The sequence below is a fragment of the Apteryx mantelli genome, chromosome 10, assembly GCF_036417845.1.
Source record: "Apteryx mantelli isolate bAptMan1 chromosome 10, bAptMan1.hap1, whole genome shotgun sequence".
Taxonomy (NCBI): domain Eukaryota; kingdom Metazoa; phylum Chordata; class Aves; order Apterygiformes; family Apterygidae; genus Apteryx; species Apteryx mantelli.
The window spans coordinates 25,855,336-25,883,092 of NC_089987.1; positions in this window are offsets into that span (position 1 = coordinate 25,855,336).

The window sequence follows — 27,757 nt, forward strand, 5'->3', positions numbered from 1 at the left end:
GGCGAAGGCACACGGCGCTTTGCTAGGCGGCGAGGGCGAGAAGGCACGCAGCGCTTTCTGAGGCGGCGAGGCGGCCAAGGCACGCGCTGCTTTGCTCGGCGCCGAAGGCACGCAGCGCTTCCTTCGTTTGCGAGGCAGCGAAGAGATGGAGCGCTTTGCTTCTTGGCCAGGCAGCGAAGAGGCGCCGTGCTTTGCTTTCTGCCACTCAGCGAATACACGCAGCGCTCTGCTTTTTGGCGAGGCAGTGAACAGATGCAGCGTTTAGTTTGCGAGGCGGCCAAGAGACGCGGCGCTTTGCATGCTGGGGAGGCGGCGAGCAGATCGAGTGCTTTGCTTGTTGGCGAGGCAGCGAAGAGATTCAGCAGTCTCCTTGTTTGTGACACAGCGACCATGCCCAGTGCTTGCTCTTTGTGCGAGGCAGCGAAGAGATGCAGCACTTTGCTTGTGCACCAGGTGGCGCAGTGGCATGGCGGATGACTTTTTCGCCTGGAGGCGAAGCGAGGCAGCACTTTGTTAGTTGGCGAGGCAGCGAAGAGACGCAGCAGGCTGCTTGTTTGTGAGACAGCCAACATGCACAGTGGTTAGCTATTGTGCGAGGCAGCGAATGAGGGCAGAGCAAATCGCTTTGTGCCTTCGCCGCCTCGCTGCCTAGCAAAGCGTCGTCTGCCTTGGGCGCCTAGCAAAGCTGCGCGTGCCGTCGCCGTCAAGCAAAGCGCCGTGTTCCTTGGGCGCCTAGCAAAGAAGTGCCTGCGTTCGGCGCCTCGCCGCATTGCAGCCTAGCAAAGCGCTGCGTGCCTTCGGCGGCTAGCAAAGCAGTGCGTGCCTTCGCCGCCTCACACACCGCGTTGTGCCTTCGGCGCCTGGCAAAGCAGCGCGTGCCTTCGCCGCCTGGCCTCCTAAGAAAGCGCTGCGTGCCTTCTCGCCCTCGCCGCCTAGCAAAGCGCCGTGTTCCTTCGGCGCCTAGCAAAGCAGCGCGTGCCTTCGCCGCCTAAGAAAGCGCTGCGTGCCTTTTCGCCCTCGCCGCCCAACAAAGCGCCCTGTCCCTTCACCGCCTCCCGAACCGCTTCGTCCCTTCGCCGCCTCGCCGCCTAGCAAAGCGCTGCTTGCCTTCGCCGCCTCACACACCGCTGCGTCCCTTCGCCGCCTCGCCGCTTAGCAAACGCCGTGGGAGCGCCGAAGGGACACGGCGCTTTTGTAGGCGCCGAAGGCACGTGGCGCTTTGCTAAGCACCGAGGCAGCGAAGGCACGCAGCCATTTGATCGTGCTCGACGGGCTAGGGCGCCTTGCGAGGCGGCGAGGCGGCGAAGGCACGCAGCGCTTTGCCAGGCGCCCAGGGACGCAGCGCTCGGCGAGGGCACGCAGTGCTTTGCCAGGCGCCGAAGGCACTCAGCGCTCTAGCAGGCGGCGAGGGCACACAGTGCTTTGCTAGGCGGCGAGCGGACGTGCAGCTTTGCTAGGCAGCCAAGGCTGAGGACGCTTTGCTAGGCGCTTTGCTAGGCGGCGAAGGCACGAAGCGATTTGGGAGGCGGCGAAGGCACACGGCGCTTTGCTAGGCGGCGAGGGCGAGAAGGCACGCAGCGCTTTCTGAGGCGGCGAGGCGGCCAAGGCACGCGCTGCTTTGCTCGGCGCCGAAGGCACGCAGCGCTTCCTTCGTTTGCGAGGCAGCGAAGAGATGGAGCGCTTTGCTTCTTGGCCAGGCAGCGAAGAGGCGCCGTGCTTTGCTTTCTGCCACTCAGCGAATACACGCAGCGCTCTGCTTTTTGGCGAGGCAGTGAACAGATGCAGCGTTTAGTTTGCGAGGCGGCCAAGAGACGCGGCGCTTTGCATGCTGGGGAGGCGGCGAGCAGATCGAGTGCTTTGCTTGTTGGCGAGGCAGCGAAGAGATTCAGCAGTCTCCTTGTTTGTGACACAGCGACCATGCCCAGTGCTTGCTCTTTGTGCGAGGCAGCGAAGAGATGCAGCACTTTGCTTGTGCACCAGGTGGCGCAGTGGCATGGCGGATGACTTTTTCGCCTGGAGGCGAAGCGAGGCAGCACTTTGTTAGTTGGCGAGGCAGCGAAGAGACGCAGCAGGCTGCTTGTTTGTGAGACAGCCAACATGCACAGTGGTTAGCTATTGTGCGAGGCAGCGAATGAGGGCAGAGCAAATCGCTTTGTGCCTTCGCCGCCTCGCTGCCTAGCAAAGCGTCGTCTGCCTTGGGCGCCTAGCAAAGCTGCGCGTGCCGTCGCCGTCAAGCAAAGCGCCGTGTTCCTTGGGCGCCTAGCAAAGAAGTGCCTGCGTTCGGCGCCTCGCCGCATTGCAGCCTAGCAAAGCGCTGCGTGCCTTCGGCGGCTAGCAAAGCAGTGCGTGCCTTCGCCGCCTCACACACCGCGTTGTGCCTTCGGCGCCTGGCAAAGCAGCGCGTGCCTTCGCCGCCTGGCCTCCTAAGAAAGCGCTGCGTGCCTTCTCGCCCTCGCCGCCTAGCAAAGCGCCGTGTTCCTTCGGCGCCTAGCAAAGCAGCGCGTGCCTTCGCCGCCTAAGAAAGCGCTGCGTGCCTTTTCGCCCTCGCCGCCCAACAAAGCGCCCTGTCCCTTCACCGCCTCCCGAACCGCTTCGTCCCTTCGCCGCCTCGCCGCCTAGCAAAGCGCTGCTTGCCTTCGCCGCCTCACACACCGCTGCGTCCCTTCGCCGCCTCGCCGCTTAGCAAACGCCGTGGGAGCGCCGAAGGGACACGGCGCTTTTGTAGGCGCCGAAGGCACGTGGCGCTTTGCTAAGCACCGAGGCAGCGAAGGCACGCAGCCATTTGATCGTGCTCGACGGGCTAGGGCGCCTTGCGAGGCGGCGAGGCGGCGAAGGCACGCAGCGCTTTGCCAGGCGCCCAGGGACGCAGCGCTCGGCGAGGGCACGCAGTGCTTTGCCAGGCGCCGAAGGCACTCAGCGCTCTAGCAGGCGGCGAGGGCACACAGTGCTTTGCTAGGCGGCGAGCGGACGTGGAGCTTTGCTAGGCAGCCAAGGCTGAGGACGCTTTGCTAGGCGCTTTGCTAGGCGGCGAAGGCACGAAGCGATTTGGGAGGCGGCGAAGGCACACGGCGCTTTGCTAGGCGGCGAGGGCGAGAAGGCACGCAGCGCTTTCTGAGGCGGCGAGGCGGCCAAGGCACGCGCTGCTTTGCTCGGCGCCGAAGGCACGCAGCGCTTCCTTCGTTTGCGAGGCAGCGAAGAGATGGAGCGCTTTGCTTCTTGGCCAGGCAGCGAAGAGGCGCCGTGCTTTGCTTTCTGCCACTCAGCGAATACACGCAGCGCTCTGCTTTTTGGCGAGGCAGTGAACAGATGCAGCGTTTAGTTTGCGAGGCGGCCAAGAGACGCGGCGCTTTGCATGCTGGCGAGGCGGCGAGCAGATCGAGTGCTTTGCTTGTTGGCGAGGCAGCGAAGTGATGCAGCGGTTTGCTTGTTGGCGAGGCAGCGAAGAGATTCAGCAGTCTCCTTGTTTGTGACACAGCGACCATGCCCAGTGCTTGCTCTTTGTGCGAGGCAGCGAAGAGATGCAGCACTTTGCTTGTGCACCAGGTGGCGCAGTGGCATGGCGGATGACTTTTTCGCCTGGAGGCGAAGCGAGGCAGCACTTTGTTAGTTGGCGAGGCAGCGAAGAGACGCAGCAGGCTGCTTGTTTGTGAGACAGCCAACATGCACAGTGGTTAGCTATTGTGCGAGGCAGCGAATGAGGGCAGAGCAAATCGCTTTGTGCCTTCGCCGCCTCGCTGCCTAGCAAAGCGTCGTCTGCCTTGGGCGCCTAGCAAAGCTGCGCGTGCCGTCGCCGTCAAGCAAAGCGCCGTGTTCCTTGGGCGCCTAGCAAAGAAGTGCCTGCGTTGGGCGCCTCGCCGCATTGCAGCCTAGCAAAGCGCTGCGTGCCTTCGGCGGCTGGCAAAGCAGTGCGTGCCTTCGCCGCCTCACACACCGCGTTGTGCCTTCGGCGCCTGGCAAAGCAGCGCGTGCCTTCGCCGCCTGGCCTCCTAAGAAAGCGCTGCGTGCCTTCTCGCCCTCGCCGCCTAGCAAAGCGCCGTGTCCCTTCGCCGCCTCGCCGCCTAGCAAAGCTCCGCGTGCCGTCGCCGCCTACAAAGCGCCGTGTTCCTTCGGCGCCTAGCAAAGCAGCGCGTGCCTTCGCCGCCTAAGAAAGCGCTGCGTGCCTTTTCGCCCTCGCCGCCCAACAAAGCGCCCTGTCCCTTCACCGCCTCCCAAACCGCTTCGTCCCTTCGCCGCCTCGCCGCTTAGCAAACGCCGTGGGAGCGCCGAAGGGACACGGCGCTTTTGTAGGCGCCGAAGGCACGTGGCGCTTTGCTAAGCACCGAGGCAGCGAAGGCACGCAGCCATTTGATCGTGCTCGACGGGCTAGGGCGCCTTGCTAGGCGGCGAGGCGGCGAAGGCACGCAGCGCTTTGCCAGGCGCCCAGGGACGCAGCGCTCGGCGAGGGCACGCAGTGCTTTGCCAGGCGCCGAAGGCACTCAGCGCTTTGCCAGGCGCCGAAGGCACGCAGCGCTCTAGCAGGCGGCGAGGGCACACAGTGCTTTGCTAGGCGGCGAGCGGACGTGCAGCTTTGCTAGGCAGCCAAGGCTGAGGACGCTTTGCTAGGCGCTTTGCTAGGCGGCGAAAGCACGAAGCGATTTGGGAGGCGGCGAAGGCACACGGCGCTTTGCTAGGCGGCGAGGGCGAGAAGGCACGCAGCGCTTTCTGAGGCGGCGAGGCGGCCAAGGCACGCGCTGCTTTGCTAGGCGCCGAAGGCACGCAGCGCTTCCTTCGTTTGCGAGGCAGCGAAGAGATGGAGCGCTTTGCTTCTTGGCCAGGCAGCGAACAGGCGCCGTGCTTTGCTTTCTGCCACTCAGCGAATACACGCAGCGCTCTGCTTTTTGGCGAGGCAGTGAACAGATGCAGCGTTTAGTTTGCGAGGCGGCCAAGAGACGCGGCGCTTTGCATGCTGGCGAGGCGGCGAGCAGATCGAGTGCTTTGCTTGTTGGCGAGGCAGCGAAGAGATTCAGCAGTCTCCTTGTTTGTGACACAGCGACCATGCCCAGTGCTTGCTCTTTGTGCGAGGCAGCGAAGAGATGCAGCACTTTGCTTGTGCACCAGGTGGCGCAGTGGCATGGCGGATGACTTTTTCGCCTGGAGGCGAAGCGAGGCAGCACTTTGTTAGTTGGCGAGGCAGCGAAGAGACGCAGCAGGCTGCTTGTTTGTGAGACAGCCAACATGCACAGTGCTTAGCTATTGTGCGAGGCAGCGAATGAGGGCAGAGCAAATGGCTTTGTGCCTTCGCCGCCTCGCTGCCTAGCAAAGCGTCGTCTGCCTTGGGCGCCTAGCAAAGCTGCGCGTGCCGTCGCCGTCAAGCAAAGCGCCGTGTTCCTTGGGCGCCTAGCAAAGAAGTGCCTGCGTTCGGCGCCTCGCCGCATTGCAGCCTAGCAAAGCGCTGCGTGCCTTCGGCGGCTGGCAAAGCAGTGCGTGCCTTCGCCGCCTCACACACCGCGTTGTGCCTTCGGCGCCTGGCAAAGCAGCGCGTGCCTTCGCCGCCTGGCCTCCTAAGAAAGCGCTGCGTGCCTTCTCGCCCTCGCCGCCTAGCAAAGCGCCGTGTCCCTTCGCCGCCTCGCCGCCTAGCAAAGCTGCGCGTGCCGTCGCCGCCTACAAAGCGCCGTGTTCCTTCGGCGCCTAGCAAAGCAGCGCGTGCCTTCGCCGCCTAAGAAAGCGCTGCGTGCCTTTTCGCCCTCGCCGCCCAACAAAGCGCCCTGTCCCTTCACCGCCTCCCGAACCGCTTCGTCCCTTCGCCGCCTCGCCGCTTAGCAAACGCCGTGGGAGCGCCGAAGGGACACGGCGCTTTTGTAGGCGCCGAAGGCACGTGGCGCTTTGCTAAGCACCGAGGCAGCGAAGGCACGCAGCCATTTGATCGTGCTCGACGGGCTAGGGCGCCTTGCTAGGCGGCGAGGCGGCGAAGGCACGCAGCGCTTTGCCAGGCGCCCAGGGACGCAGCGCTCGGCGAGGGCACGCAGTGCTTTGCCAGGCGCCGAAGGCACTCAGCGCTTTGCCAGGCGCCGAAGGCACGCAGCGCTCTAGCAGGCGGCGAGGGCACACAGTGCTTTGCTAGGCGGCGAGCGGACGTGGAGCTTTGCTAGGCAGCCAAGGCTGAGGACGCTTTGCTAGGCGCTTTGCTAGGCGGCGAAGGCACGAAGCGATTTGGGAGGCGGCGAAGGCACACGGCGCTTTGCTAGGCGGCGAGGGCGAGAAGGCACGCAGCGCTTTCTGAGGCGGCGAGGCGGCCAAGGCACGCGCTGCTTTGCTCGGCGCCGAAGGCACGCAGCGCTTCCTTCGTTTGCGAGGCAGCGAAGAGATGGAGCGCTTTGCTTCTTGGCCAGGCAGCGAAGAGGCGCCGTGCTTTGCTTTCTGCCACTCAGCGAATACACGCAGCGCTCTGCTTTTTGGCGAGGCAGTGAACAGATGCAGCGTTTAGTTTGCGAGGCGGCCAAGAGACGCGGCGCTTTGCATGCTGGCGAGGCGGCGAGCAGATCGAGTGCTTTGCTTGTTGGCGAGGCAGCGAAGAGATTCAGCAGTCTCCTTGTTTGTGACACAGCGACCATGCCCAGTGCTTGCTCTTTGTGCGAGGCAGCGAAGAGATGCAGCACTTTGCTTGTGCACCAGGTGGCGCAGTGGCATGGCGGATGACTTTTTCGCCTGGAGGCGAAGCGAGGCAGCACTTTGTTAGTTGGCGAGGCAGCGAAGAGACGCAGCAGGCTGCTTGTTTGTGAGACAGCCAACATGCACAGTGGTTAGCTATTGTGCGAGGCAGCGAATGAGGGCAGAGCAAATCGCTTTGTGCCTTCGCCGCCTCGCTGCCTAGCAAAGCGTCGTCTGCCTTGGGCGCCTAGCAAAGCTGCGCGTGCCGTCGCCGTCAAGCAAAGCGCCGTGTTCCTTGGGCGCCTAGCAAAGAAGTGCCTGCGTTCGGCGCCTCGCCGCATTGCAGCCTAGCAAAGCGCTGCGTGCCTTCGGCGGCTGGCAAAGCAGTGCGTGCCTTCGCCGCCTCACACACCGCGTTGTGCCTTCGGCGCCTGGCAAAGCAGCGCGTGCCTTCGCCGCCTGGCCTCCTAAGAAAGCGCTGCGTGCCTTCTCGCCCTCGCCGCCTAGCAAAGCGCCGTGTCCCTTCGCCGCCTCGCCGCCTAGCAAAGCTGCGCGTGCCGTCGCCGCCTACAAAGCGCCGTGTTCCTTCGGCGCCTAGCAAAGCAGCGCGTGCCTTCGCCGCCTAAGAAAGCGCTGCGTGCCTTTTCGCCCTCGCCGCCCAACAAAGCGCCCTGTCCCTTCACCGCCTCCCGAACCGCTTCGTCCCTTCGCCGCCTCGCCGCTTAGCAAACGCCGTGGGAGCGCCGAAGGGACACGGCGCTTTTGTAGGCGCCGAAGGCACGTGGCGCTTTGCTAAGCACCGAGGCAGCGAAGGCACGCAGCCATTTGATCGTGGTCGACGGGCTAGGGCGCCTTGCTAGGCGGCCAAGGCACGCAGCGCTTTGCCAGGCGCCCAGGGACGCAGCGCTCGGCGAGGGCACGCAGTGCTTTGCCAGGCAACGAAGGCACTCAGCGCTCTAGCAGGCGGCGAGGGCACACAGTGCTTTGCTAGGCGGCGAGCGGACGTGGAGCTTTGCTAGGCAGCCAAGGCTGAGGACGCTTTGCTAGGCGCTTTGCTAGGCGGCGAAGGCACGAAGCGATTTGGGAGGCGGCGAAGGCACACGGCGCTTTGCTAGGCGGCGAGGGCGAGAAGGCACGCAGCGCTTTCTGAGGTGGCGAGGCGGCCAAGGCACGCGCTGCTTTGCTCGGCGCCGAAGGCACGCAGCGCTTCCTTCGTTTGCGAGGCAGCGAAGAGATGGAGCGCTTTGCTTCTTGGCCAGGCAGCGAAGAGGCGCCGTGCTTTGCTTTCTGCCACTCAGCGAATACACGCAGCGCTCTGCTTTTTGGCGAGGCAGTGAACAGATGCAGCGTTTAGTTTGCGAGGCGGCCAAGAGACGCGGCGCTTTGCATGCTGGCGAGGCGGCGAGCAGATCGAGTGCTTTGCTTGTTGGCGAGGCAGCGAAGAGATTCAGCAGTCTCCTTGTTTGTGACACAGCGACCATGCCCAGTGCTTGCTCTTTGTGCGAGGCAGCGAAGAGATGCAGCACTTTGCTTGTGCACCAGGTGGCGCAGTGGCATGGCGGATGACTTTTTCGCCTGGAGGCGAAGCGAGGCAGCACTTTGTTAGTTGGCGAGGCAGCGAAGAGACGCAGCAGGCTGCTTGTTTGTGAGACAGCCAACATGCACAGTGGTTAGCTATTGTGCGAGGCAGCGAATGAGGGCAGAGCAAATCGCTTTGTGCGTTCGCCGCCTCGCTGCCTAGCAAAGCGTCGTCTGCCTTGGGCGCCTAGCAAAGCTGCGCGTGCCGTCGCCGTCAAGCAAAGCGCCGTGTTCCTTGGGCGCCTAGCAAAGAAGTGCCTGCGTTGGGCGCCTCGCCGCATTGCAGCCTAGCAAAGCGCTGCGTGCCTTCGGCGGCTGGCAAAGCAGTGCGTGCCTTCGCCGCCTCACACACCGCGTTGTGCCTTCGGCGCCTGGCAAAGCAGCGCGTGCCTTCGCCGCCTGGCCTCCTAAGAAAGCGCTGCGTGCCTTCTCGCCCTCGCCGCCTAGCAAAGCGCCGTGTCCCTTCGCCGCCTCGCCGCCTAGCAAAGCTCCGCGTGCCGTCGCCGCCTACAAAGCGCCGTGTTCCTTCGGCGCCTAGCAAAGCAGCGCGTGCCTTCGCCGCCTAAGAAAGCGCTGCGTGCCTTTTCGCCCTCGCCGCCCAACAAAGCGCCCTGTCCCTTCACCGCCTCCCGAACCGCTTCGTCCCTTCGCCGCCTCGCCGCTTAGCAAACGCCGTGGGAGCGCCGAAGGGACACGGCGCTTTTGTAGGCGCCGAAGGCACGTGGCGCTTTGCTAAGCACCGAGGCAGCGAAGGCACGCAGCCATTTGATCGTGCTCGACGGGCTAGGGCGCCTTGCGAGGCGGCCAAGGCACGCAGCGCTTTGCCAGGCGCCCAGGGACGCAGCGCTCGGCGAGGGCACGCAGTGCTTTGCCAGGCGCCGAAGGCACTCAGCGCTTTGCCAGGCGCCGAAGGCACGCAGCGCTCTAGCAGGCGGCGAGGGCACACAGTGCTTTGCTAGGCGGCGAGCGGACGTGCAGCTTTGCTAGGCAGCCAAGGCTGAGGACGCTTTGCTAGGCGCTTTGCTAGGCGGCGAAGGCACGAAGCGATTTGGGAGGTGGCGAAGGCACACGGCGCTTTGCTAGGCGGCGAGGGCGAGAAGGCACGCAGCGCTTTCTGAGGCGGCGAGGCGGCCAAGGCACGCGCTGCTTTGCTAGGCGCCGAAGGCACGCAGCGCTTCCTTCGTTTGCGAGGCAGCGAAGAGATGGAGCGCTTTGCTTCTTGGCCAGGCAGCGAACAGGCGCCGTGCTTTGCTTTCTGCCACTCAGCGAATACACGCAGCGCTCTGCTTTTTGGCGAGGCAGTGAACAGATGCAGCGTTTAGTTTGCGAGGCGGCCAAGAGACGCGGCGCTTTGCATGCTGGCGAGGCGGCGAGCAGATCGAGTGCTTTGCTTGTTGGCGAGGCAGCGAAGAGATTCAGCAGTCTCCTTGTTTGTGACACAGCGACCATGCCCAGTGCTTGCTCTTTGTGCGAGGCAGCGAAGAGATGCAGCACTTTGCTTGTGCACCAGGTGGCGCAGTGGCATGGCGGATGACTTTTTCGCCTGGAGGCGAAGCGAGGCAGCACTTTGTTAGTTGGCGAGGCAGCGAAGAGACGCAGCAGGCTGCTTGTTTGTGAGACAGCCAACATGCACAGTGGTTAGCTATTGTGCGAGGCAGCGAATGAGGGCAGAGCAAATCGCTTTGTGCCTTCGCCGCCTCGCTGCCTAGCAAAGCGTCGTCTGCCTTGGGCGCCTAGCAAAGCTGCGCGTGCCGTCGCCGTCAAGCAAAGCGCCGTGTTCCTTGGGCGCCTAGCAAAGAAGTGCCTGCGTTCGGCGCCTCGCCGCATTGCAGCCTAGCAAAGCGCTGCGTGCCTTCGGCGGCTGGCAAAGCAGTGCGTGCCTTCGCCGCCTCACACACCGCGTTGTGCCTTCGGCGCCTGGCAAAGCAGCGCGTGCCTTCGCCGCCTGGCCTCCTAAGAAAGCGCTGCGTGCCTTCTCGCCCTCGCCGCCTAGCAAAGCGCCGTGTCCCTTCGCCGCCTCGCCGCCTAGCAAAGCTGCGCGTGCCGTCGCCGCCTACAAAGCGCCGTGTTCCTTCGGCGCCTAGCAAAGCAGCGCGTGCCTTCGCCGCCTAAGAAAGCGCTGCGTGCCTTTTCGCCCTCGCCGCCCAACAAAGCGCCCTGTCCCTTCACCGCCTCCCGAACCGCTTCGTCCCTTCGCCGCCTCGCCGCTTAGCAAACGCCGTGGGAGCGCCGAAGGGACACGGCGCTTTTGTAGGCGCCGAAGGCACGTGGCGCTTTGCTAAGCACCGAGGCAGCGAAGGCACGCAGCCATTTGATCGTGCTCGACGGGCTAGGGCGCCTTGCGAGGCGGCCAAGGCACGCAGCGCTTTGCCAGGCGCCCAGGGACGCAGCGCTCGGCGAGGGCACGCAGTGCTTTGCCAGGCGCCGAAGGCACTCAGCGCTTTGCCAGGCGCCGAAGGCACGCAGCGCTCTAGCAGGCGGCGAGGGCACACAGTGCTTTGCTAGGCGGCGAGCGGACGTGGAGCTTTGCTAGGCAGCCAAGGCTGAGGACGCTTTGCTAGGCGCTTTGCTAGGCGGCGAAGGCACGAAGCGATTTGGGAGGCGGCGAAGGCACACGGCGCTTTGCTAGGCGGCGAGGGCGAGAAGGCACGCAGCGCTTTCTGAGGCGGCGAGGCGGCCAAGGCACGCGCTGCTTTGCTCGGCGCCGAAGGCACGCAGCGCTTCCTTCGTTTGCGAGGCAGCGAAGAGATGGAGCGCTTTGCTTCTTGGCCAGGCAGCGAAGAGGCGCCGTGCTTTGCTTTCTGCCACTCAGCGAATACACGCAGCGCTCTGCTTTTTGGCGAGGCAGTGAACAGATGCAGCGTTTAGTTTGCGAGGCGGCCAAGAGACGCGGCGCTTTGCATGCTGGCGAGGCGGCGAGCAGATCGAGTGCTTTGCTTGTTGGCGAGGCAGCGAAGAGATTCAGCAGTCTCCTTGTTTGTGACACAGCGACCATGCCCAGTGCTTGCTCTTTGTGCGAGGCAGCGAAGAGATGCAGCACTTTGCTTGTGCACCAGGTGGCGCAGTGGCATGGCGGATGACTTTTTCGCCTGGAGGCGAAGCGAGGCAGCACTTTGTTAGTTGGCGAGGCAGCGAAGAGACGCAGCAGGCTGCTTGTTTGTGAGACAGCCAACATGCACAGTGGTTAGCTATTGTGCGAGGCAGCGAATGAGGGCAGAGCAAATCGCTTTGTGCCTTCGCCGCCTCGCTGCCTAGCAAAGCGTCGTCTGCCTTGGGCGCCTAGCAAAGCTGCGCGTGCCGTCGCCGTCAAGCAAAGCGCCGTGTTCCTTGGGCGCCTAGCAAAGAAGTGCCTGCGTTCGGCGCCTCGCCGCATTGCAGCCTAGCAAAGCGCTGCGTGCCTTCGGCGGCTGGCAAAGCAGTGCGTGCCTTCGCCGCCTCACACACCGCGTTGTGCCTTCGGCGCCTGGCAAAGCAGCGCGTGCCTTCGCCGCCTGGCCTCCTAAGAAAGCGCTGCGTGCCTTCTCGCCCTCGCCGCCTAGCAAAGCGCCGTGTCCCTTCGCCGCCTCGCCGCCTAGCAAAGCTCCGCGTGCCGTCGCCGCCTACAAAGCGCCGTGTTCCTTCGGCGCCTAGCAAAGCAGCGCGTGCCTTCGCCGCCTAAGAAAGCGCTGCGTGCCTTTTCGCCCTCGCCGCCCAACAAAGCGCCCTGTCCCTTCACCGCCTCCCGAACCGCTTCGTCCCTTCGCCGCCTCGCCGCTTAGCAAACGCCGTGGGAGCGCCGAAGGGACACGGCGCTTTTGTAGGCGCCGAAGGCACGTGGCGCTTTGCTAAGCACCGAGGCAGCGAAGGCACGCAGCCATTTGATCGTGGTCGACGGGCTAGGGCGCCTTGCTAGGCGGCCAAGGCACGCAGCGCTTTGCCAGGCGCCCAGGGACGCAGCGCTCGGCGAGGGCACGCAGTGCTTTGCCAGGCAACGAAGGCACTCAGCGCTCTAGCAGGCGGCGAGGGCACACAGTGCTTTGCTAGGCGGCGAGCGGACGTGGAGCTTTGCTAGGCAGCCAAGGCTGAGGACGCTTTGCTAGGCGCTTTGCTAGGCGGCGAAGGCACGAAGCGATTTGGGAGGCGGCGAAGGCACACGGCGCTTTGCTAGGCGGCGAGGGCGAGAAGGCACGCAGCGCTTTCTGAGGTGGCGAGGCGGCCAAGGCACGCGCTGCTTTGCTCGGCGCCGAAGGCACGCAGCGCTTCCTTCGTTTGCGAGGCAGCGAAGAGATGGAGCGCTTTGCTTCTTGGCCAGGCAGCGAAGAGGCGCCGTGCTTTGCTTTCTGCCACTCAGCGAATACACGCAGCGCTCTGCTTTTTGGCGAGGCAGTGAACAGATGCAGCGTTTAGTTTGCGAGGCGGCCAAGAGACGCGGCGCTTTGCATGCTGGCGAGGCGGCGAGCAGATCGAGTGCTTTGCTTGTTGGCGAGGCAGCGAAGAGATTCAGCAGTCTCCTTGTTTGTGACACAGCGACCATGCCCAGTGCTTGCTCTTTGTGCGAGGCAGCGAAGAGATGCAGCACTTTGCTTGTGCACCAGGTGGCGCAGTGGCATGGCGGATGACTTTTTCGCCTGGAGGCGAAGCGAGGCAGCACTTTGTTAGTTGGCGAGGCAGCGAAGAGACGCAGCAGGCTGCTTGTTTGTGAGACAGCCAACATGCACAGTGGTTAGCTATTGTGCGAGGCAGCGAATGAGGGCAGAGCAAATCGCTTTGTGCGTTCGCCGCCTCGCTGCCTAGCAAAGCGTCGTCTGCCTTGGGCGCCTAGCAAAGCTGCGCGTGCCGTCGCCGTCAAGCAAAGCGCCGTGTTCCTTGGGCGCCTAGCAAAGAAGTGCCTGCGTTGGGCGCCTCGCCGCATTGCAGCCTAGCAAAGCGCTGCGTGCCTTCGGCGGCTGGCAAAGCAGTGCGTGCCTTCGCCGCCTCACACACCGCGTTGTGCCTTCGGCGCCTGGCAAAGCAGCGCGTGCCTTCGCCGCCTGGCCTCCTAAGAAAGCGCTGCGTGCCTTCTCGCCCTCGCCGCCTAGCAAAGCGCCGTGTCCCTTCGCCGCCTCGCCGCCTAGCAAAGCTGCGCGTGCCGTCGCCGCCTACAAAGCGCCGTGTTCCTTCGGCGCCTAGCAAAGCAGCGCGTGCCTTCGCCGCCTAAGAAAGCGCTGCGTGCCTTTTCGCCCTCGCCGCCCAACAAAGCGCCCTGTCCCTTCACCGCCTCCCGAACCGCTTCGTCCCTTCGCCGCCTCGCCGCTTAGCAAACGCCGTGGGAGCGCCGAAGGGACACGGCGCTTTTGTAGGCGCCGAAGGCACGTGGCGCTTTGCTAAGCACCGAGGCAGCGAAGGCACGCAGCCATTTGATCGTGCTCGACGGGCTAGGGCGCCTTGCGAGGCGGCCAAGGCACGCAGCGCTTTGCCAGGCGCCCAGGGACGCAGCGCTCGGCGAGGGCACGCAGTGCTTTGCCAGGCGCCGAAGGCACTCAGCGCTTTGCCAGGCGCCGAAGGCACGCAGCGCTCTAGCAGGCGGCGAGGGCACACAGTGCTTTGCTAGGCGGCGAGCGGACGTGCAGCTTTGCTAGGCAGCCAAGGCTGAGGACGCTTTGCTAGGCGCTTTGCTAGGCGGCGAAGGCACGAAGCGATTTGGGAGGCGGCGAAGGCACACGGCGCTTTGCTAGGCGGCGAGGGCGAGAAGGCACGCAGCGCTTTCTGAGGCGGCGAGGCGGCCAAGGCACGCGCTGCTTTGCTCGGCGCCGAAGGCACGCAGCGCTTCCTTCGTTTGCGAGGCAGCGAAGAGATGGAGCGCTTTGCTTCTTGGCCAGGCAGCGAAGAGGCGCCGTGCTTTGCTTTCTGCCACTCAGCGAATACACGCAGCGCTCTGCTTTTTGGCGAGGCAGTGAACAGATGCAGCGTTTAGTTTGCGAGGCGGCCAAGAGACGCGGCGCTTTGCATGCTGGCGAGGCGGCGAGCAGATCGAGTGCTTTGCTTGTTGGCGAGGCAGCGAAGAGATTCAGCAGTCTCCTTGTTTGTGACACAGCGACCATGCCCAGTGCTTGCTCTTTGTGCGAGGCAGCGAAGAGATGCAGCACTTTGCTTGTGCACCAGGTGGCGCAGTGGCATGGCGGATGACTTTTTCGCCTGGAGGCGAAGCGAGGCAGCACTTTGTTAGTTGGCGAGGCAGCGAAGAGACGCAGCAGGCTGCTTGTTTGTGAGACAGCCAACATGCACAGTGGTTAGCTATTGTGCGAGGCAGCGAATGAGGGCAGAGCAAATCGCTTTGTGCCTTCGCCGCCTCGCTGCCTAGCAAAGCGTCGTCTGCCTTGGGCGCCTAGCAAAGCTGCGCGTGCCGTCGCCGTCAAGCAAAGCGCCGTGTTCCTTGGGCGCCTAGCAAAGAAGTGCCTGCGTTCGGCGCCTCGCCGCATTGCAGCCTAGCAAAGCGCTGCGTGCCTTCGGCGGCTGGCAAAGCAGTGCGTGCCTTCGCCGCCTCACACACCGCGTTGTGCCTTCGGCGCCTGGCAAAGCAGCGCGTGCCTTCGCCGCCTGGCCTCCTAAGAAAGCGCTGCGTGCCTTCTCGCCCTCGCCGCCTAGCAAAGCGCCGTGTCCCTTCGCCGCCTCGCCGCCTAGCAAAGCTCCGCGTGCCGTCGCCGCCTACAAAGCGCCGTGTTCCTTCGGCGCCTAGCAAAGCAGCGCGTGCCTTCGCCGCCTAAGAAAGCGCTGCGTGCCTTTTCGCCCTCGCCGCCCAACAAAGCGCCCTGTCCCTTCACCGCCTCCCGAACCGCTTCGTCCCTTCGCCGCCTCGCCGCTTAGCAAACGCCGTGGGAGCGCCGAAGGGACACGGCGCTTTTGTAGGTGCCGAAGGCACGTGGCGCTTTGCTAAGCACCGAGGCAGCGAAGGCACGCAGCCATTTGATCGTGCTCGACGGGCTAGGGCGCCTTGCTAGGCGGCGAGGCGGCGAAGGCACGCAGTGCTTTGCCAGGCGCCGAAGGCACTCAGCGCTTTGCCAGGCGCCGAAGGCACGCAGCGCTCTAGCAGGCGGCGAGGGCACACAGTGCTTTGCTAGGCGGCGAGCGGACGTGGAGCTTTGCTAGGCAGCCAAGGCTGAGGACGCTTTGCTAGGCGCTTTGCTAGGCGGCGAAGGCACGAAGCGATTTGGGAGGCGGCGAAGGCACACGGCGCTTTGCTAGGCGGCGAGGGCGAGAAGGCACGCAGCGCTTTCTGAGGCGGCGAGGCGGCCAAGGCACGCGCTGCTTTGCTCGGCGCCGAAGGCACGCAGCGCTTCCTTCGTTTGCGAGGCAGCGAAGAGATGGAGCGCTTTGCTTCTTGGCCAGGCAGCGAAGAGGCGCCGTGCTTTGCTTTCTGCCACTCAGCGAATACACGCAGCGCTCTGCTTTTTGGCGAGGCAGTGAACAGATGCAGCGTTTAGTTTGCGAGGCGGCCAAGAGACGCGGCGCTTTGCATGCTGGCGAGGCGGCGAGCAGATCGAGTGCTTTGCTTGTTGGCGAGGCAGCGAAGAGATGCAGCGGTTTGCTTGTTGGCGAGGCAGCGAAGAGATTCAGCAGTCTCCTTGTTTGTGACACAGCGACCATGCCCAGTGCTTGCTCTTTGTGCGAGGCAGCGAAGAGATGCAGCACTTTGCTTGTGCACCAGGTGGCGCAGTGGCATGGCGGATGACTTTTTCGCCTGGAGGCGAAGCGAGGCAGCACTTTGTTAGTTGGCGAGGCAGCGAAGAGACGCAGCAGGCTGCTTGTTTGTGAGACAGCCAACATGCACAGTGGTTAGCTATTGTGCGAGGCAGCGAATGAGGGCAGAGCAAATCGCTTTGTGCCTTCGCCGCCTCGCTGCCTAGCAAAGCGTCGTCTGCCTTGGGCGCCTAGCAAAGCTGCGCGTGCCGTCGCCGTCAAGCAAAGCGCCGTGTTCCTTGGGCGCCTAGCAAAGAAGTGCCTGCGTTCGGCGCCTCGCCGCATTGCAGCCTAGCAAAGCGCTGCGTGCCTTCGGCGGCTGGCAAAGCAGTGCGTGCCTTCGCCGCCTCACACACCGCGTTGTGCCTTCGGCGCCTGGCAAAGCAGCGCGTGCCTTCGCCGCCTGGCCTCCTAAGAAAGCGCTGCGTGCCTTCTCGCCCTCGCCGCCTAGCAAAGCGCCGTGTTCCTTCGGCGCCTAGCAAAGCAGCGCGTGCCTTCGCCGCCTAAGAAAGCGCTGCGTGCCTTTTCGCCCTCGCCGCCCAACAAAGCGCCCTGTCCCTTCACCGCCTCCCGAACCGCTTCGTCCCTTCGCCGCCTCGCCGCCTAGCAAAGCGCTGCTTGCCTTCGCCGCCTCACACACCGCTGCGTCCCTTCGCCGCCTCGCCGCTTAGCAAACGCCGTGGGAGCGCCGAAGGGACACGGCGCTTTTGTAGGCGCCGAAGGCACGTGGCGCTTTGCTAAGCACCGAGGCAGCGAAGGCACGCAGCCATTTGATCGTGCTCGACGGGCTAGGGCGCCTTGCGAGGCGGCCAAGGCACGCAGCGCTTTGCCAGGCGCCCAGGGACGCAGCGCTCGGCGAGGGCACGCAGTGCTTTGCCAGGCGCCGAAGGCACTCAGCGCTTTGCCAGGCGCCGAAGGCACGCAGCGCTCTAGCAGGCGGCGAGCGGACGTGCAGCTTTGCTAGGCAGCCAAGGCTGAGGACGCTTTGCTAGGCGCTTTGCTAGGCGGCGAAGGCACGAAGCGATTTGGGAGGCGGCGAAGGCACACGGCGCTTTGCTAGGTGGCGAGGGCGAGAAGGCACGCAGCGCTTTCTGAGGCGGCGAGGCGGCCAAGGCACGCGCTGCTTTGCTAGGCGCCGAAGGCACGCAGCGCTTCCTTCGTTTGCGAGGCAGCGAAGAGATGGAGCGCTTTGCTTCTTGGCCAGGCAGCGAACAGGCGCCGTGCTTTGCTTTCTGCCACTCAGCGAATACACGCAGCGCTCTGCTTTTTGGCGAGGCAGTGAACAGATGCAGCGTTTAGTTTGCGAGGCGGCCAAGAGACGCGGCGCTTTGCATGCTGGCGAGGCGGCGAGCAGATCGAGTGCTTTGCTTGTTGGCGAGGCAGCGAAGAGATTCAGCAGTCTCCTTGTTTGTGACACAGCGACCATGCCCAGTGCTTGCTCTTTGTGCGAGGCAGCGAAGAGATGCAGCACTTTGCTTGTGCACCAGGTGGCGCAGTGGCATGGCGGATGACTTTTTCGCCTGGAGGCGAAGCGAGGCAGCACTTTGTTAGTTGGCGAGGCAGCGAAGAGACGCAGCAGGCTGCTTGTTTGTGAGACAGCCAACATGCACAGTGGTTAGCTATTGTGCGAGGCAGCGAATGAGGGCAGAGCAAATCGCTTTGTGCCTTCGCCGCCTCGCTGCCTAGCAAAGCGTCGTCTGCCTTGGGCGCCTAGCAAAGCTGCGCGTGCCGTCGCCGTCAAGCAAAGCGCCGTGTTCCTTGGGCGCCTAGCAAAGAAGTGCCTGCGTTCGGCGCCTCGCCGCATTGCAGCCTAGCAAAGCGCTGCGTGCCTTCGGCGGCTGGCAAAGCAGTGCGTGCCTTCGCCGCCTCACACACCGCGTTGTGCCTTCGGCGCCTGGCAAAGCAGCGCGTGCCTTCGCCGCCTGGCCTCCTAAGAAAGCGCTGCGTGCCTTCTCGCCCTCGCCGCCTAGCAAAGCGCCGTGTCCCTTCGCCGCCTCGCCGCCTAGCAAAGCTCCGCGTGCCGTCGCTGCCTACAAAGCGCCGTGTTCCTTCGGCGCCTAGCAAAGCAGCGCGTGCCTTCGCCGCCTAAGAAAGCGCTGCGTGCCTTTTCGCCCTCGCCGCCCAACAAAGCGCCCTGTCCCTTCACCGCCTCCCGAACCGCTGCGTCCCTTCGCCGCCTCGCCGCTTAGCAAACGCCGTGGGAGCGCCGAAGGGACACGGCGCTTTTGTAGGCGCCGAAGGCACGTGGCGCTTTGCTAAGCACCGAGGCAGCGAAGGCACGCAGCCATTTGATCGTGCTCGACGGGCTAGGGCGCCTTGCGAGGCGGCCAAGGCACGCAGCGCTTTGCCAGGCGCCCAGGGACGCAGCGCTCGGCGAGGGCACGCAGTGCTTTGCCAGGCGCCGAAGGCACGCAGCGCTCTAGCAGGCGGCGAGGGCACACAGTGCTTTGCTAGGCGGCGAGCGGACGTGCAGCTTTGCTAGGCAGCCAAGGCTGAGGACGCTTTGCTAGGCGCTTTGCTAGGCGGCGAAGGCACGAAGCGATTTGGGAGGCGGCGAAGGCACACGGCGCTTTGCTAGGTGGCGAGGGCGAGAAGGCACGCAGCGCTTTCTGAGGCGGCGAGGCGGCCAAGGCACGCGCTGCTTTGCTAGGCGCCGAAGGCACGCAGCGCTTCCTTCGTTTGCGAGGCAGCGAAGAGATGGAGCGCTTTGCTTCTTGGCCAGGCAGCGAACAGGCGCCGTGCTTTGCTTTCTGCCACTCAGCGAATACACGCAGCGCTCTGCTTTTTGGCGAGGCAGTGAACAGATGCAGCGTTTAGTTTGCGAGGCGGCCAAGAGACGCGGCGCTTTGCATGCTGGCGAGGCGGCGAGCAGATCGAGTGCTTTGCTTGTTGGCGAGGCAGCGAAGAGATGCAGCGGTTTGCTTGTTGGCGAGGCAGCGAAGAGATTCAGCAGTCTCCTTGTTTGTGACACAGCGACCATGCACAGTGCTTGCTCTTTGTGCGAGGCAGCGAAGAGATGCAGCACTTTGCTTGTGCACCAGGTGGCGCAGTGGCATGGCGGATGACTTTTTCGCCTGGAGGCGAAGCGAGGCAGCACTTTGTTAGTTGGCGAGGCAGCGAAGAGACGCAGCAGGCTGCTTGTTTGTGAGACAGCCAACATGCACAGTGGTTAGCTATTGTGCGAGGCAGCGAATGAGGGCAGAGCAAATCGCTTTGTGCCTTCGCCGCCTCGCTGCCTAGCAAAGCGTCGTCTGCCTTGGGCGCCTAGCAAAGCTGCGCGTGCCGTCGCCGTCAAGCAAAGCGCCGTGTTCCTTGGGCGCCTAGCAAAGAAGTGCCTGCGTTCGGCGCCTCGCCGCATTGCAGCCTAGCAAAGCGCTGCGTGCCTTCGGCGGCTGGCAAAGCAGTGCGTGCCTTCGCCGCCTCACACACCGCGTTGTGCCTTCGGCGCCTGGCAAAGCAGCGCGTGCCTTCGCCGCCTGGCCTCCTAAGAAAGCGCTGCGTGCCTTCACGCCCTCGCCGCCTAGCAAAGCGCCGTGTCCCTTCGCCGCCTCGCCGCCTAGCAAAGCTCCGCGTGCCGTCGCCGCCTACAAAGCGCCGTGTTCCTTTGGCGCCTAGCAAAGCAGCGCGTGCCTTCGCCGCCTAAGAAAGCGCTGCGTGCCTTTTCGCCCTCGCCGCCCAACAAAGCGCCCTGTCCCTTCACCGCCTCCCAAACCGCTTCGTCCCTTCGCCGCCTCGCCGCTTAGCAAACGCCGTGGGAGCGCCGAAGGGACACGGCGCTTTTGTAGGCGCCGAAGGCACGTGGCGCTTTGCTAAGCACCGAGGCAGCGAAGGCACGCAGCCATTTGATCGTGCTCGACGGGCTAGGGCGCCTTGCGAGGCGGCCAAGGCACGCAGCGCTTTGCCAGGCGCCCAGGGACGCAGCGCTCGGCGAGGGCACGCAGTGCTTTGCCAGGCGCCGAAGGCACTCAGCGCTTTGCCAGGCGCCGAAGGCACGCAGCGCTCTAGCAGGCGGCGAGGGCACACAGTGCTTTGCTAGGCGGCGAGCGGACGTGCAGCTTTGCTAGGCAGCCAAGGCTGAGGACGCTTTGCTAGGCGCTTTGCTAGGCGGCGAAGGCACGAAGCGATTTGGGAGGTGGCGAAGGCACACGGCGCTTTGCTAGGCGGCGAGGGCGAGAAGGCACGCAGCGCTTTCTGAGGCGGCGAGGCGGCCAAGGCACGCGCTGCTTTGCTCGGCGCCGAAGGCACGCAGCGCTTCCTTCGTTTGCGAGGCAGCGAAGAGATGGAGCGCTTTGCTTCTTGGCCAGGCAGCGAAGAGGCGCCGTGCTTTGCTTTCTGCCACTCAGCGAATACACGCAGCGCTCTGCTTTTTGGCGAGGCAGTGAACAGATGCAGCGTTTAGTTTGCGAGGCGGCCAAGAGACGCGGCGCTTTGCATGCTGGCGAGGCGGCGAGCAGATCGAGTGCTTTGCTTGTTGGCGAGGCAGCGAAGAGATTCAGCAGTCTCCTTGTTTGTGACACAGCGACCATGCCCAGTGCTTGCTCTTTGTGCGAGGCAGCGAAGAGATGCAGCACTTTGCTTGTGCACCAGGTGGCGCAGTGGCATGGCGGATGACTTTTTCGCCTGGAGGCGAAGCGAGGCAGCACTTTGTTAGTTGGCGAGGCAGCGAAGAGACGCAGCAGGCTGCTTGTTTGTGAGACAGCCAACATGCACAGTGGTTAGCTATTGTGCGAGGCAGCGAATGAGGGCAGAGCAAATCGCTTTGTGCCTTCGCCGCCTCGCTGCCTAGCAAAGCGTCGTCTGCCTTGGGCGCCTAGCAAAGCTGCGCGTGCCGTCGCCGTCAAGCAAAGCGCCGTGTTCCTTGGGCGCCTAGCAAAGAAGTGCCTGCGTTCGGCGCCTCGCCGCATTGCAGCCTAGCAAAGCGCTGCGTGCCTTCGGCGGCTGGCAAAGCAGTGCGTGCCTTCGCCGCCTCACACACCGCGTTGTGCCTTCGGCGCCTGGCAAAGCAGCGCGTGCCTTCGCCGCCTGGCCTCCTAAGAAAGCGCTGCGTGCCTTCTCGCCCTCGCCGCCTAGCAAAGCGCCGTGTCCCTTCGCCGCCTCGCCGCCTAGCAAAGCTGCGCGTGCCGTCGCCGCCTACAAAGCGCCGTGTTCCTTCGGCGCCTAGCAAAGCAGCGCGTGCCTTCGCCGCCTAAGAAAGCGCTGCGTGCCTTTTCGCCCTCGCCGCCCAACAAAGCGCCCTGTCCCTTCACCGCCTCCCAAACCGCTTCGTCCCTTCGCCGCCTCGCCGCTTAGCAAACGCCGTGGGAGCGCCGAAGGGACACGGCGCTTTTGTAGGCGCCGAAGGCACGTGGCGCTTTGCTAAGCACCGAGGCAGCGAAGGCACGCAGCCATTTGATCGTGCTCGACGGGCTAGGGCGCCTTGCTAGGCGGCGAGGCGGCGAAGGCACGCAGCGCTTTGCCAGGCGCCCAGGGACGCAGCGCTCGGCGAGGGCACGCAGTGCTTTGCCAGGCGCCGAAGGCACTCAGCGCTTTGCCAGGCGCCGAAGGCACGCAGCGCTCTAGCAGGCGGCGAGGGCACACAGTGCTTTGCTAGGCGGCGAGCGGACGTGGAGCTTTGCTAGGCAGCCAAGGCTGAGGACGCTTTGCTAGGCGCTTTGCTAGGCGGCGAAGGCACGAAGCGATTTGGGAGGCGGCGAAGGCACACGGCGCTTTGCTAGGCGGCGAGGGCGAGAAGGCACGCAGCGCTTTCTGAGGCGGCGAGGCGGCCAAGGCACGCGCTGCTTTGCTCGGCGCCGAAGGCACGCAGCGCTTCCTTCGTTTGCGAGGCAGCGAAGAGATGGAGCGCTTTGCTTCTTGGCCAGGCAGCGAAGAGGCGCCGTGCTTTGCTTTCTGCCACTCAGCGAATACACGCAGCGCTCTGCTTTTTGGCGAGGCAGTGAACAGATGCAGCGTTTAGTTTGCGAGGCGGCCAAGAGACGCGGCGCTTTGCATGCTGGCGAGGCGGCGAGCAGATCGAGTGCTTTGCTTGTTGGCGAGGCAGCGAAGAGATTCAGCAGTCTCCTTGTTTGTGACACAGCGACCATGCCCAGTGCTTGCTCTTTGTGCGAGGCAGCGAAGAGATGCAGCACTTTGCTTGTGCACCAGGTGGCGCAGTGGCATGGCGGATGACTTTTTCGCCTGGAGGCGAAGCGAGGCAGCACTTTGTTAGTTGGCGAGGCAGCGAAGAGACGCAGCAGGCTGCTTGTTTGTGAGACAGCCAACATGCACAGTGGTTAGCTATTGTGCGAGGCAGCGAATGAGGGCAGAGCAAATGGCTTTGTGCCTTCGCCGCCTCGCTGCCTAGCAAAGCGTCGTCTGCCTTGGGCGCCTAGCAAAGCTGCGCGTGCCGTCGCCGTCAAGCAAAGCGCCGTGTTCCTTGGGCGCCTAGCAAAGAAGTGCCTGCGTTCGGCGCCTCGCCGCATTGCAGCCTAGCAAAGCGCTGCGTGCCTTCGGCGGCTGGCAAAGCAGTGCGTGCCTTCGCCGCCTCACACACCGCGTTGTGCCTTCGGCGCCTGGCAAAGCAGCGCGTGCCTTCGCCGCCTGGCCTCCTAAGAAAGCGCTGCGTGCCTTCTCGCCCTCGCCGCCTAGCAAAGCGCCGTGTCCCTTCGCCGCCTCGCCGCCTAGCAAAGCTCCGCGTGCCGTCGCTGCCTACAAAGCGCCGTGTTCCTTCGGCGCCTAGCAAAGCAGCGCGTGCCTTCGCCGCCTAAGAAAGCGCTGCGTGCCTTTTCGCCCTCGCCGCCCAACAAAGCGCCCTGTCCCTTCACCGCCTCCCGAACCGCTTCGTCCCTTCGCCGCCTCGCCGCTTAGCAAACGCCGTGGGAGCGCCGAAGGGACACGGCGCTTTTGTAGGCGCCGAAGGCACGTGGCGCTTTGCTAAGCACCGAGGCAGCGAAGGCACGCAGCCATTTGATCGTGCTCGACGGGCTAGGGCGCCTTGCGAGGCGGCCAAGGCACGCAGCGCTTTGCCAGGCGCCCAGGGACGCAGCGCTCGGCGAGGGCACGCAGTGCTTTGCCAGGCGCCGAAGGCACTCAGCGCTTTGCCAGGCGCCGAAGGCACGCAGCGCTCTAGCAGGCGGCGAGGGCACACAGTGCTTTGCTAGGCGGCGAGCGGACGTGCAGCTTTGCTAGGCAGCCAAGGCTGAGGACGCTTTGCTAGGCGCTTTGCTAGGCGGCGAAGGCACGAAGCGATTTGGGAGGCGGCGAAGGCACACGGCGCTTTGCTAGGCGGCGAGGGCGAGAAGGCACGCAGCGCTTTCTGAGGCGACGAGGCGGCCAAGGCACGCGCTGCTTTGCTAGGCGCCGAAGGCACGCAGCGCTTCCTTCGTTTGCGAGGCAGCGAAGAGATGGAGCGCTTTGCTTCTTGGCCAGGCAGCGAAGAGGCGCCGTGCTTTGCTTTCTGCCACTCAGCGAATACACGCAGCGCTCTGCTTTTTGGCGAGGCAGTGAACAGATGCAGCGTTTAGTTTGCGAGGCGGCCAAGAGACGCGGCGCTTTGCATGCTGGCGAGGCGGCGAGCAGATCGAGTGCTTTGCTTGTTGGCGAGGCAGCGAAGAGATTCAGCAGTCTCCTTGTTTGTGACACAGCGACCATGCCCAGTGCTTGCTCTTTGTGCGAGGCAGCGAAGAGATGCAGCACTTTGCTTGTGCACCAGGTGGCGCAGTGGCATGGCGGATGACTTTTTCGCCTGGAGGCGAAGCGAGGCAGCACTTTGTTAGTTGGCGAGGCAGCGAAGAGACGCAGCAGGCTGCTTGTTTGTGAGACAGCCAACATGCACAGTGGTTAGCTATTGTGCGAGGCAGCGAATGAGGGCAGAGCAAATCGCTTTGTGCCTTCGCCGCCTCGCTGCCTAGCAAAGCGTCGTCTGCCTTGGGCGCCTAGCAAAGCTGCGCGTGCCGTCGCCGTCAAGCAAAGCGCCGTGTTCCTTGGGCGCCTAGCAAAGAAGTGCCTGCGTTGGGCGCCTCGCCGCATTGCAGCCTAGCAAAGCGCTGCGTGCCTTCGGCGGCTGGCAAAGCAGTGCGTGCCTTCGCCGCCTCACACACCGCGTTGTGCCTTCGGCGCCTGGCAAAGCAGCGCGTGCCTTCGCCGCCTGGCCTCCTAAGAAAGCGCTGCGTGCCTTCTCGCCCTCGCCGCCTAGCAAAGCGCCGTGTCCCTTCGCCGCCTCGCCGCCTAGCAAAGCTCCGCGTGCCGTCGCTGCCTACAAAGCGCCGTGTTCCTTCGGCGCCTAGCAAAGCAGCGCGTGCCTTCGCCGCCTAAGAAAGCGCTGCGTGCCTTTTCGCCCTCGCCGCCCAACAAAGCGCCCTGTCCCTTCACCGCCTCCCGAACCGCTTCGTCCCTTCGCCGCCTCGCCGCTTAGCAAACGCCGTGGGAGCGCCGAAGGGACACGGCGCTTTTGTAGGCGCCGAAGGCACGTGGCGCTTTGCTAAGCACCGAGGCAGCGAAGGCACGCAGCCATTTGATCGTGCTCGACGGGCTAGGGCGCCTTGCGAGGCGGCCAAGGCACGCAGCGCTTTGCCAGGCGCCCAGGGACGCAGCGCTCGGCGAGGGCACGCAGTGCTTTGCCAGGCGCCGAAGGCACTCAGCGCTTTGCCAGGCGCCGAAGGCACGCAGCGCTCTAGCAGGCGGCGAGGGCACACAGTGCTTTGCTAGGCGGCGAGCGGACGTGCAGCTTTGCTAGGCAGCCAAGGCTGAGGACGCTTTGCTAGGCGCTTTGCTAGGCGGCGAAGGCACGAAGCGATTTGGGAGGCGGCGAAGGCACACGGCGCTTTGCTAGGTGGCGAGGGCGAGAAGGCACGCAGCGCTTTCTGAGGCGGCGAGGCGGCCAAGGCACGCGCTGCTTTGCTAGGCGCCGAAGGCACGCAGCGCTTCCTTCGTTTGCGAGGCAGCGAAGAGATGGAGCGCTTTGCTTCTTGGCCAGGCAGCGAAGAGGCGCCGTGCTTTGCTTTCTGCCACTCAGCGAATACACGCAGCGCTCTGCTTTTTGGCGAGGCAGTGAACAGATGCAGCGTTTAGTTTGCGAGGCGGCCAAGAGACGCGGCGCTTTGCATGCTGGCGAGGCGGCGAGCAGATCGAGTGCTTTGCTTGTTGGCGAGGCAGCGAAGAGATTCAGCAGTCTCCTTGTTTGTGACACAGCGACCATGCCCAGTGCTTGCTCTTTGTGCGAGGCAGCGAAGAGATGCAGCACTTTGCTTGTGCACCAGGTGGCGCAGTGGCATGGCGGATGACTTTTTCGCCTGGAGGCGAAGCGAGGCAGCACTTTGTTAGTTGGCGAGGCAGCGAAGAGACGCAGCAGGCTGCTTGTTTGTGAGACAGCCAACATGCACAGTGGTTAGCTATTGTGCGAGGCAGCGAATGAGGGCAGAGCAAATCGCTTTGTGCCTTCGCCGCCTCGCTGCCTAGCAAAGCGTCGTCTGCCTTGGGCGCCTAGCAAAGCTGCGCGTGCCGTCGCCGTCAAGCAAAGCGCCGTGTTCCTTGGGCGCCTAGCAAAGAAGTGCCTGCGTTGGGCGCCTCGCCGCATTGCAGCCTAGCAAAGCGCTGCGTGCCTTCGGCGGCTGGCAAAGCAGTGCGTGCCTTCGCCGCCTCACACACCGCGTTGTGCCTTCGGCGCCTGGCAAAGCAGCGCGTGCCTTCGCCGCCTGGCCTCCTAAGAAAGCGCTGCGTGCCTTCTCGCCCTCGCCGCCTAGCAAAGCGCCGTGTCCCTTCGCCACCTCGCCGCCTAGCAAAGCTCCGCGTGCCGTCGCCGCCTACAAAGCGCCGTGTTCCTTCGGCGCCTAGCAAAGCAGCGCGTGCCTTCGCCGCCTAAGAAAGCGCTGCGTGCCTTTTCGCCCTCGCCGCCCAACAAAGCGCCCTGTCCCTTCACCGCCTCCCGAACCGCTTCGTCCCTTCGCCGCCTCGCCGCCTAGCAAAGCGCTGCTTGCCTTCGCCGCCTCACACACCGCTGCGTCCCTTCGCCGCCTCGCCGCTTAGCAAACGCCGTGGGAGCGCCGAAGGGACACGGCGCTTTTGTAGGCGCCGAAGGCACGTGGCGCTTTGCTAAGCACCGAGGCAGCGAAGGCACGCAGCCATTTGATCGTGCTCGACGGGCTAGGGCGCCTTGCGAGGCGGCCAAGGCACGCAGCGCTTTGCCAGGCGCCCAGGGACGCAGCGCTCGGCGAGGGCACGCAGTGCTTTGCCAGGCGCCGAAGGCACTCAGCGCTCTAGCAGGCGGCGAGGGCACACAGTGCTTTGCTAGGCGGCGAGCGGACGTGGAGCTTTGCTAGGCAGCCAAGGCTGAGGACGCTTTGCTAGGCGCTTTGCTAGGCGGCGAAGGCACGAAGCGATTTGGGAGGCGGCGAAGGCACACGGCGCTTTGCTAGGCGGCGAGGGCGAGAAGGCACGCAGCGCTTTCTGAGGCGGCGAGGCGGCCAAGGCACGCGCTGCTTTGCTCGGCGCCGAAGGCACGCAGCGCTTCCTTCGTTTGCGAGGCAGCGAAGAGATGGAGCGCTTTGCTTCTTGGCCAGGCAGCGAACAGGCGCCGTGCTTTGCTTTCTGCCACTCAGCGAATACACGCAGCGCTCTGCTTTTTGGCGAGGCAGTGAACAGATGCAGCGTTTAGTTTGCGAGGCGGCCAAGAGACGCGGCGCTTTGCATGCTGGCGAGGCGGCGAGCAGATCGAGTGCTTTGCTTGTTGGCGAGGCAGCGAAGAGATTCAGCAGTCTCCTTGTTTGTGACACAGCGACCATGCCCAGTGCTTGCTCTTTGTGCGAGGCAGCGAAGAGATGCAGCACTTTGCTTGTGCACCAGGTGGCGCAGTGGCATGGCGGATGACTTTTTCGCCTGGAGGCGAAGCGAGGCAGCACTTTGTTAGTTGGCGAGGCAGCGAAGAGACGCAGCAGGCTGCTTGTTTGTGAGACAGCCAACATGCACAGTGGTTAGCTATTGTGCGAGGCAGCGAATGAGGGCAGAGCAAATCGCTTTGTGCCTTCGCCGCCTCGCTGCCTAGCAAAGCGTCGTCTGCCTTGGGCGCCTAGCAAAGCTGCGCGTGCCGTCGCCGTCAAGCAAAGCGCCGTGTTCCTTGGGCGCCTAGCAAAGAAGTGCCTGCGTTCGGCGCCTCGCCGCATTGCAGCCTAGCAAAGCGCTGCGTGCCTTCGGCGGCTGGCAAAGCAGTGCGTGCCTTCGCCGCCTCACACACCGCGTTGTGCCTTCGGCGCCTGGCAAAGCAGCGCGTGCCTTCGCCGCCTGGCCTCCTAAGAAAGCGCTGCGTGCCTTCTCGCCCTCGCCGCCTAGCAAAGCGCCGTGTCCCTTCGCCGCCTCGCCGCCTAGCAAAGCTCCGCGTGCCGTCGCCGCCTACAAAGCGCCGTGTTCCTTCGGCGCCTAGCAAAGCAGCGCGTGCCTTCGCCGCCTAAGAAAGCGCTGCGTGCCTTTTCGCCCTCGCCGCCCAACAAAGCGCCCTGTCCCTTCACCGCCTCCCAAACCGCTTCGTCCCTTCGCCGCCTCGCCGCTTAGCAAACGCCGTGGGAGCGCCGAAGGGACACGGCGCTTTTGTAGGCGCCGAAGGCACGTGGCGCTTTGCTAAGCACCGAGGCAGCGAAGGCACGCAGCCATTTGATCGTGCTCGACGGGCTAGGGCGCCTTGCTAGGCGGCGAGGCGGCGAAGGCACGCAGCGCTTTGCCAGGCGCCCAGGGACGCAGCGCTCGGCGAGGGCACGCAGTGCTTTGCCAGGCGCCGAAGGCACTCAGCGCTTTGCCAGGCGCCGAAGGCACGCAGCGCTCTAGCAGGCGGCGAGGGCACACAGTGCTTTGCTAGGCGGCGAGCGGACGTGGAGCTTTGCTAGGCAGCCAAGGC